A 10487-nucleotide genomic window follows, 5' to 3' on the forward strand; every position below is an offset into this window, starting at 1 on the left:
TGTTTGTACTGCTGTTTATCTGGCTCTCTCATCAGGCCACAGCCTCATTAGCAGTGAGTGACCAGGGGGGTTCCTACCAGCACCACCACTGTTCCTCCAGCGGCTGCTCCCTGAGGCGCCTGAGCAAAGCAGAGGGGGAAAAAAACTGGGGGAGTGGAAGGTGGCAAATGGGAAGGCACACAGACAGGAAGTGGGTGTAATTTCCTCAGGAAGCATTCAGAGCCATTACTAGTGTGACCTATCAGACGAGAAGAGGGAGAGAGAAAGAGAAAGAGAAAGAAAGGCAGAGGGAAGGAGAGAACGACAGACAGAGAGAGTGAGAAAAGGTGAAAAGTAAGAGCCCACAAGCGTTTCCGCAAGAAACATGGCAGTAAAAAGTGCACCTAGTTGGTTCTAGTTGGTTCACATGGGAACCAACTAGAATAGGAAGTTTACTGCATGGCATGAACGAAGGCCAGTGATGAACAAATGAGGAACAGTGAGCTCCTGAGAAATGAGTGTAAACAGGAGAGGATGGCCTTAAATTGCAGGGATTGCAAACTTTTGAATTCTGAATGGCTTTTTGTCACCAAAGAGATGTGTTTTTGGCAATGTGATGGCTTTGACACTCATACACCACAACAAATAGAAATGAAATAAAAGTAGGAACATGAAAAGTGTGGTCATACTTGTTGTATCTCAACAATTATTTCCTCACATTTGTTAAGGCCTTTACATGACTTGTTAAGTGTTTCAACACCAGGAAATTGACTAATTCACGTTTTGTACTTTTACTGACTTCAAGGCTTTTTGTGCATTCACAAACTGGTGGGACTAACTAGGACCAGTAAACATGACAGCACTAGCCTATATGACCCCTATAGACTAAACAGACAAAAAAAAGGCAAGGGGCCTATTAAGGAGGGAGGAGGAGGAGAGAGAGCGTGGAGAAGAAATTAAAAGAGGAGACAAACTGCAGCAGGAAATGAAGTACAAGGCAGTAACAGTGGAAAGAAAAAAAAAAATACAGGCAATGGAAACATAAGTGAAGAAGGTCTGGGAAGTGTAGAAGCATTCAGAAACTGTGTTTGAGCAAAGACCTACACCTGAAAGTTTACAACCTGGACCAAATGGTTTCAACTGCAGCTGATAGAGTTGACAGTGAGTTAGCACCTCAGTGAAATCTTTCAGTACATTAACATTTAAAATGTCACAATTGTAGGTCAAATCATACCCAATGCTGTACACGCTAGAGAGCAAATATGCAAATGTAACTAGTAAATACGCAAAAACAGCAAGTAATCTCACATGATGTTGCTGTAAATGCAAAAAAATATTCTGACCTTTGTCTGGCTGCACGACTCCCTAACTGTTGGAGTTTCAATGATTTTGTGACCTAAAAAATGAAGTCACAGGTGAGAAAAGGCAGACAAATGCTGTCATAATGGGACACTCCCCTGCCTTTACACAAAGTTCTTTTTACGTGTCATGGTGGGGAGTACTACTCAGCCTGTGAAAACAATTGTATAATGTGGCTTCGGGGACGCAGCTTTTATATAGCCGGAGAAAATAACCCTAATGATGGCATCAGATTATTATGATGAATTGGGCATGAGACTTTAAAATCGTAAGAAAAAGCCTGCTTTTCACACTGGGGATGTAGAATTTAAAAAAGCGTGGGCCTTTACCAGACACAGAGGACCTGTTGAAAGACACTATGGAGTTGCATTAAGTTCTTGACCCACACTGTAAGTCAGGACATCTCAACCTTGGCTGCCTTGAAGTATTTCTAATGTCTTTAGTAAGCCTCTGAACCTATTACTAAGCATTACTTCTGAACAGATTAGGCCAACAGACAACACAAGCATCTTAAATTATTCCACAAACACAGATTTGATTAAAAGATAAGACTCTTATCAATTCACGGAGATAAGACATTTCAAGATAACAGGGCCTAATGTGACGGAATGTCTGCCTGTTGGTTCAACGAGGTAAAAAGGGCAACACGACAGTTGTCTGAACATTACAGAGGGCAAAGTTATCCCAGAAATCTCGTCACTGCACTCACAGTGAGCAAACAACAGCGGTGAGGGTGAAAGGTAAGATACTGAAGCGAAGCACTGCACAGCAGGCGTACAAGGGAAGTGACATGTGTATGCATGAGAGGCTCGTCAGAAGTGAAGGTGTGAGAATATACCATCTCAAACATATTTTCCTTTCTCTTTTTGACAACCACATCCTTCTTTTTCTACCATCCTTCCTTTCTGTAGTTTTCATCTCTCTACATCTTCTGTCTGATCGCTCTCTCTCTCTCTCAGCCTCCCTCCTTCGTCTCCTCCACCTTTAGCCTATTATAAAGCGGCTCCTTGTACGATCGCTCCAAGACAGCCAATGCATTCATGGCCGGCAGACAAGGGCCAATTATGTAATTTAACAACCATTACGTAGCAGCTAAAATAAGATTATGGCCAACAGCACAGGGAAAACACAGGCAGGTCTTTTCATTGCTTCACTGGATCCTACTTTACATGTTAATCTTTTTTTCTCTCTGCTACAACTTTATCCATTGTGAATCTGACAGTGTTACAGAATAAAGTACTCTTATTACTTGAATATTTTGGCTGTAGACTCAAACGTGGAAGTTATCAGTTCTACTGGTTGCCTTATCTTGAGTGTTAGCAAACCAAAGTTGGAGTCATTATTTCATTGTAGATATGGATTTAAATGTGAGGTAAAACATTGATGATGTTAGTCAGTATGGAGAAGTGTCTGGGATAAAGACAGAATTATCCCTCGATGCCTTATTAATAGGCCTTTCCTGATGGAGAGAAGAATGTTATATAACAGTACCACTTTTACTGCATTGACTTTCTTGTCTTGATTTGATATTATTTGGATACAACTGCTGAAGAGAATCATTGACCTTCTCCTCATATGATTGCAGTTGAATCAAGGCTCTCAGTGGTTTTTAAATGATGATGCTGAACCCCCCCCCCCCGTTTTGAGGATAATGTTAAATGATGATGGTATGCCAAATGGCAAGCTACTGCTGAAACTCCTTCCTTTTTCATGCCATGCATATTCACCTTCTCTTAATTTTCTCTCGTCTATGCTTAGAGCCAAAGTACACTTCACTCTCCTGCTCCAACAAACTTCCACCCCCACCCAAACTCACCCCCTCCATCCTCTCTCTCAATCTCTCTTTCTCCCTGTCCCCATATAGAGGTCACTGGCTTCATGGAAACAGTTGATAGGCCGGGGCCAATCGACTGGCATGGATTGGCAGTTTATAGTGAACCTCCAGCTTCCGAGTGTGTGGGTGTGTGTAGCAGTAATTGTTGAGGCCAAACATGGAGACCTCTGACTCTGTGGGAAAAAAAAATTCTCCTTGTTCATTCACAAGTTTGTTATTGCGTATTTGTGTGTCCAGTGTTCATTAGCTGCTGATTTAAAAATGTTACCAAACAAAGCAGGAACAGCACGCTGATACTGAATATTTCTGGAAGGAATTTAGCCTGCCGAGATTCAAAAGTCTCCGGAGCCAAAAATGCCTCTGTACTTGCACACAATTACACCTTGGTTCACCTCATGCCACTAGCATGCAATCCAGATATGCAACATTTTTCTCTCACTGAGGAAAGGCCTATTAATAAGGCATCAAGGGATAATTCAGTCTTTATCCCAGACAGTTCTCTGCACTGACTACATCATCAATGTTTTACCTTACATTTAAATGCATATCTACAATTAAATAACTACACCTTTGGTTAGCTAAGACTAAAGCGTCCTTGGTTCTTGTGAAACGCACTATATAAAGTTATTATTATTATCAAGATAAGGCAACAAATAGAGCTGATAACTTCCATATCTGACTACAGCCAAAACATTCAAGTTATAGCTAAGATTACTTTATACTGGGGCTGGACGATATGGCCGAAACTTTTATCACGATAAAAACATTTCATACCATTCGATAGATAATTATCACAATAAATGTCAAATCATTACTTAGTTCAAATTTAAAGACTGCTTTTTCCTCCTGAGTGAAAGTTGAAGAAATTCAATGGTTAAATGTGGTTTTAAACTAAACCTTATGTCTAGAACATGACAAACACTTGATGCCAAACAGTGGATCACTTAACAAATTTGAGGTAGAACATTCAAAAGGATTCTGATAAAAATCTTCTTTTAACAAATATGAATAAATTTTCAGTCCTGTTTCCTCAAAAAAAATTTGAGAAAAGTGCAAATTCATTTGTGTTTCAAATGAATTAAGTCAAACATTTATTGACGATATATTGAACATTTGTTATATTGTTAGAGAAAAATTGCATTGCGATAATGATCATTATTGTTTTATTCCCCAGCCCTACTTTATACTAATACTGTACTTACACTAACACTGTCAGACTTACAATGGGTAGTTTTCAAAAAAAGATCAAAATCGATGCAGCAGATATGTGCTTTTTTAGTCCACGCATTCTTCTTCCCTGTCAAAACCTGCTGCCTACATTACCCACAATGCAACTTGACCACAGACACGCTGGTGTGTTACGCTAGTAGCGGCTAAAATTGCATAGAATTAAGCGTTATTGCACAATGCAGTGGTGCAATAACAATCATTTAAGTAATTATGCAAAATTGCCAAATATTCACTGGCTCTGGGTTTTGGACTGCTGGTCGGGTGTTGTATGTTCTACAGATTGTATATAACCCAAACTAGTGACTTATGGCTATATATAAAATTGACTTGACTTGCCGTATCAGTTGAAATAATTAGGGCTGCAACTAACAACAATTTTCATTATCGATTTATCTGTTGATTATTTTTATCCATTATTTGGTTTATTAAATGACAGAAAGTAGCAAGAAAATGCCAGTTACAATTTCCAGAAAAAAAAAAAGTTCAACACCCGAGGACAGTCAATTTACTATCATGTAAGAGAAAGAAATGTTTTACCTAACAATAATTGAAACGATTAATGGATTATCAAAAAGCAAAGCACTTGAACTTTATTAAATTCAGATACTAGGTCAACTTTAGCAGTGGAAACTAAGTGGAGGTATTGTAAACTTGGCATTATTCAGTGGCAATGGAAATTGTGAATTATTGCATACCTGTAAGTGTGCTTTTCATGTATCTGCAGTGTTGCGCCATTTATTACAATATAACAAATACAAGATTCCTTTTTGTTCTTAAAGGCCTTATTGCCAACATATAGCCAGTACATTATTTGTACACACACACTTACTCAGATTGGAGGACCTTTCACCACACCATACCCCCCCCAATCCTTCACTCCTCAAGAGTAAACATCATCTATGGAGTCTAGTCTCGCTTTTTCCACCCTGATCCTCAAATGAAAGAGCTCATTCTGTTTCCTCCCTCTCTCGCTCACACACTCTCCATCACATCAGCTTTCCAGCCATCTCTCTGACTCACACTTGGACAGACGGATGTAGCTCTTTCCATTTTCTGCCCCCTTTTTCAAAGTGCGAGGAACAAGTCGCTGCAGCACAGGTTATACTTTCACTAAATCCTCCTATCATCAAGACTGAAAGCACGTAATCACTCCCTCTGAGATTGGCTGCATTTATTTTGGCCCCTGAAGGGACCCTTCAGATGTGGGGCGGGGCACAGCTGTACACACACACACACACGACTCACATGCCTCACACATGCACACACTTTGACCACACATACTGCAAGCAGGGAGCCTTGTCTAGTTTGACTGCAGCGTGTGAATGACAGCAGACAGATGACGGAGATTGGCGGGTGAATACACTGAGCAGCCTGTGTGAGTTACTTTAACTTAAAAATCATTGTCCTTTGAATGAGCTGATATTATACGACTACTGAACAGTGGCACTTGTGTTTTAGCTTTACAATGAGTGCTCTGAAACTAACTCGTGAAAACAATAATGTTTTGTCTACATTAAAAGAGTTTGTCAGCTCAGACAAGCAGCAGAACCAGTCAGCACAGAGGAGTGGGATTCTGTTTGGCCAAAAGAGCTGCAATGCCCTAATAATAACAACAACAATATGTTACCTTCTTATAGGGGTCATCCACAAACTGTAAACAAATAGGTCAAGTTAGTCCACATGGGTAGTACTACTCTTCCTGTGAAAACAGCTATAACTTTAGACATCTGAGAAAATAACCCTGATGATGTCATAGTGATGTCATCAGGGTTATCTGGGCTTGGAGTTAGAGACTAAAAAACTATAACAGAATATGTGTGTTAGAAACTATGGGTGTGGGGTTTTAAAAGTGGGTATTTACCATGGAGAGAGAATGAATGAAAGACACTATTGAGTTGCATTATGGAAATTGTAGGATCAGCTGTTTTTGGAGCTCGAGCCATATTAATTAAGTCAGGATATCTTGGCCTCTGCCGCTTTAATTTTGACCAATCAGTTTTGAATCTGTCAAAGTGACAGAAAGAAATCTAGAAAGTGCAATATTAAATCACCTCTCTAGCCCTACAACTAATCAGAGAAACAAAACGTGTGATGTAGCGTAGTTGGTAAATTAAACTTACCAAATCCAGTTGGAAGAACAGCAAACACATTTTTTTTTTTTTAAATCAACAAAAGCTTTAAGTGCAGTGTTTTTTTTTCTTTTTTACAGAGAAATATACCGTCCAGTTCGTTTCATACTGACTTGATAGCTGATTTGTTACACGTCTGCGGCAGCCATCTTGGATGTTCATGAAAATGCCTCAACAGCCAACAATGAAACAATGACTGTACAGAGGAGCGTGATTCTGTACAGTCTTCGTTTCAACCCTACCCCATATTAGATTAACGGTTGTGATTGGCCCTACCAGATCCAGGACGGGTGGAAATTCATCTGAATGGGAGAGGGGCCGGATGCATCTGCAAATACAACATGAGCTTGCAAATTTGGCTCATTCCCAGGCTAGTAAATCCCTGAGTTACCCTTTAAAGTTATTTGGACAACCCCCTACCATTACATCAACACATACTAGTGATGAGCAATATGGCTCATATTGTGTGTGTCAAAATAACGGAGTGAATGATGGAGTAATTTCAGATACATCCTTTGCCTTTTTCAGTAAATGTCTTTTTCACAGCAAACATTTTTACTCATCATAGTAGAAAAAGCAGAGGTGTTACTAATAACACCAACAATAGCTCTGTTCTATTCAAGTGCCCCAGTAAGTAATGACAGTGTGACAGTGATCCAACATGCACAATACCAGGACACTGAAGTTGAAGCAGCTAAATGGAATTCAGCCATCGTTCAATTTATTATTTACTGTGCTTTTCTTAGTGAAAAAGGCCTATTGTTGTCTGTTTATTTTAGTATGGTTTGGTCTTTAATGCTTCCGTCTTCAAAGTATTCTCTGACAATTCAACTGAGGAACCATTTATAGATCAAATACCCAGATGGGAATGTCTTTTTGTGCCTAATCCAGTTAGTAATCAGTTAAATACCAGACAAATCAAAGTACATCCCCACTCATTTACAACATTACCTGCAAATGCACCACAACAACCACAGATATATTACTGCTGCAAAGTCCTGGAACTTGCCAACTGATCACTTGAAATTTGCATCAAACTTCACCGCTTTAAAGAATGCTACATAATCCTGGTTAATTCAGCAACAAACCTGTACTCGTGTCTAGCTTTGAAATGTAATGCTTTTAAATATGTGCTTTATTGTATCTTGCTTTACTCAGTTTGCCTTCATTTTACCTCACTGTTTTGATCTACAATATGATATGATTATACTTGCATCGGATATCTGTTTTCAGATTGTCTATGTATACTGTATCTCCCTATCAAATAAGCCATAACTTACTGTCTCACCTAAGTAGTGATATTAGCTGTGGTTTCAGGTATAGCTGGGTCACAAAAATAACCACCTTCCCGTGCGCGTGCACAAACACACTTTTCTAACTTCACTCCACCTCACCCACTGAGCTCATTCAGGAGGAATCAGTAGATTTCACTGCTGACTCGGAGAGAAGAAGAGCAGCCCAGTGTGCTCTGTCTCTCATTATCTGCTGCCTGTGCGTCAATCTAACTGTAGCCAGAGAAGAATACCTGTGTTCCCTTTGAAGTCCGAGCCTGACTACAGTAAATTATTAGCTTGCCTGGAACACAGCTCAAGGCCCTTAGGACACCCTCTGGCTGTTCCACTGGGTGCCATTACCTTTCATTCCAGTTGTTGGGTATCTCTCATAGAGGCTAACGACCGTTACACCTCGCTGTAGCCCTATCTGAGTTTATCTTCCTACGTTCTGAAAGACAGTGGATGTGGGTGAGTTTACGTAGGTCTATGATGACAATAGAGAGTGAGAGGCAGGGAGGGAGAGAGCGGCACAGCAACTCAGATTATAGCCAACATTCCTTTAAAAGGAAGAGAAGGTAGCCTTTGGGCTTCAGACAAGCCTGAACTTGTAATACGTGGAGAGAGAGACAGAGAAAGAAAGAGTTGACAAGTGCAGTGCTCCTCTAGTCTAGCAGAGCGTAACAGGAAGTGGCAGGGCCTGCTTCACATGGGGCCTCTGGGGTGCAGCGTCTGGCCGGGAACGCGTCACAGTCTCTGAAACCGCCGCCTGCAACGCCCTTCACACACACATGGAACTGTCTAAAAATTAGCAAACTTAACTGTTATTAACATTCACAGTTTGCTTAAACAGAACTTGTGCTTGCAGACCAAAACCCCGCAGGAGTGAAAACCATAGAGGCAAAAATATGACAAACTGGCCTGGCAACTTGGCTTAAAAAAACAACAAAAAACAAGCTTTTGTCCTTTGAGGAGTGATTAATGAAAACATAACGGCTTACTGGCAAGCACAACCCACACTGTTCCAGCCTCCTATCTTTAGTTAATGACTGCAGCGAGATAATGAAGCCGCAGTACATGTACAGTAATTGCAGTTTCCTGTGAGTGCAGGAAGCTCTCGCCTATTCTGCACCACCGATGTCCTCTGTTTCACAAGGCAAAATCATCATGGGCAATCAATTATATTCAGACACTAATTACTTAACACTGTCTGCACTGAAACCCCCACTACATATAGGCTGATCAGATGAGTGAGTGCTATAGGGAAAAAACTGGGAGGGACTGTGTCACACTGTGCAGCAAGTTTGCAGCCTCCTTTTCTTGTTTGACAAAAACAATGTTTACAAATAAATAAAAGAGGAAAGGAAAGAGCTAGCTCCGGCACTGACTACCCAAGTCTCTGCTATGGCACTGCTTTGATTCAAATGGACAGAGCAGAAAACAACAACAAAAAAGCAATCATTTAAGAAGAAATATATAAAAGCAGGTTCATATTCTACAGCTGTATTTCCCTGATGAGAAATAACCACACTGCTCCTGTGATAAATGTCAGAAGGATAGTCTTGCAAAGAAGATAATACATAAAATTTCCCAAGGTCACCAGCTATAAACTCCCCACTGACTACAAATGACACAGCATGACTACCTCCGCAAATATTAAAGTGATTTGTTGTTTGTGGGATAAAACCCAAACGGGTCGAGCATTAAACCCTTAGATGGCTTTGCCAGAAAATACAAACGGTCCAACTCTGCTACCTGAAGTTGTTAGAACTGCTACTTCCATGCGTCTAACCTATGCTTCTACCGCACACTTCGAGTTTTCTAATAAGAGTCATTGTTGTTCCAGTGCTACATTCATTAACCGAAATGTTAAATAAACCTGTTATCAGCAGTTATCCAGAGCAGGCGATATAAGTAGTGCAGCAGACAGCCGAGCACAACATTCCTGTATGTGGACGCTACGGTCAGCAGCTCGGGCTATAGGAGGAGGGTGGAGGGAGGGGGGTAAGCGATTTCTCTCGGTAAAACAAATATCCATGACGGCTTTAAATTCACAACTCAGAGCCGCAAAAGTTCAAGATCTTCATAACGTTTGTCAGCATACTGTTAAAATAATATACTCACCCGTAAATACAGAGAAAGCGACAGTCGAAGCGTCTAATAGGTTTCCTGTTCGAAAGTTGTCGTGTGTCAGTTGGAAAAAAATATTGTACGCGGAAGTACACATCCAAAAAAAAAAAAAAAAAAAAAAGAAAAGAAGCACAGGGTCGACCAGGCGGCGAATACAAAATAGCCTAAATATTTGACGTTTTTTAAATTATCGACCACAGTGTGTCCGATAAAACGTTGTTAAAAAAAACTTGCACTAATGTCGCTGCTTATGTGTCTTTTACAAGCTCGACTACTGGGGAAAAAAAGTCAACAGTTTAAACTGCTTGTTTCCGCACTGTGTTACACAGTAACCCGTCCCCATTGGGTCCCCACTCTGACCAGAAGTATTTTGTAAGCGTGACATTCACGTGTTTAGACTATTTGTATTTTGTGAAAACGACATATTTGACCAAGATATGACAAAGAGTTGTGCACGTTATTTGCACTTCACAGAACAACACTGCTCTCAATGACCAACATTTTACTAATTACTAAGATAACTTTAGGGAAGCCTTTCGCATAAATCTGATTTCT

General features: G+C 40.3%; 1 protein-coding gene across 7 annotated transcripts in view; it reads right to left on the reverse strand.

Moving 5' to 3' along the window:
* Nucleotides 1–10222, reverse strand: part of arhgef1b (Rho guanine nucleotide exchange factor (GEF) 1b) — a 45764-nt gene extending 35542 nt beyond the window's left edge. For 4 of the 7 annotated variants that reach the window (XM_038710974.1, XM_038710978.1, XM_038710977.1 and 1 more), the window contains exon 1: nucleotides 9927–10221. The gene's annotated coding sequence lies outside the window, so the exon portion shown is untranslated. Of the gene's footprint in view, nucleotides 1–9681; nucleotides 9756–9926 lie in introns of those variants that run through there. The other 3 variants (XM_038710976.1, XM_038710979.1, XM_038710975.1) reach the window with 3 other exon arrangements.
* Nucleotides 10223–10487: the final 265 nt, after the last annotated feature.

Source organism: Micropterus salmoides, unplaced genomic scaffold (genome assembly GCF_014851395.1).
Source record: "Micropterus salmoides isolate LMB-PRFRI ecotype aquatic unplaced genomic scaffold, ASM1485139v1 Ms_hic_scaffold_11, whole genome shotgun sequence".
In the NCBI taxonomy this organism is placed as follows: Eukaryota; Metazoa; Chordata; class Actinopteri; order Centrarchiformes; family Centrarchidae; genus Micropterus; species Micropterus salmoides.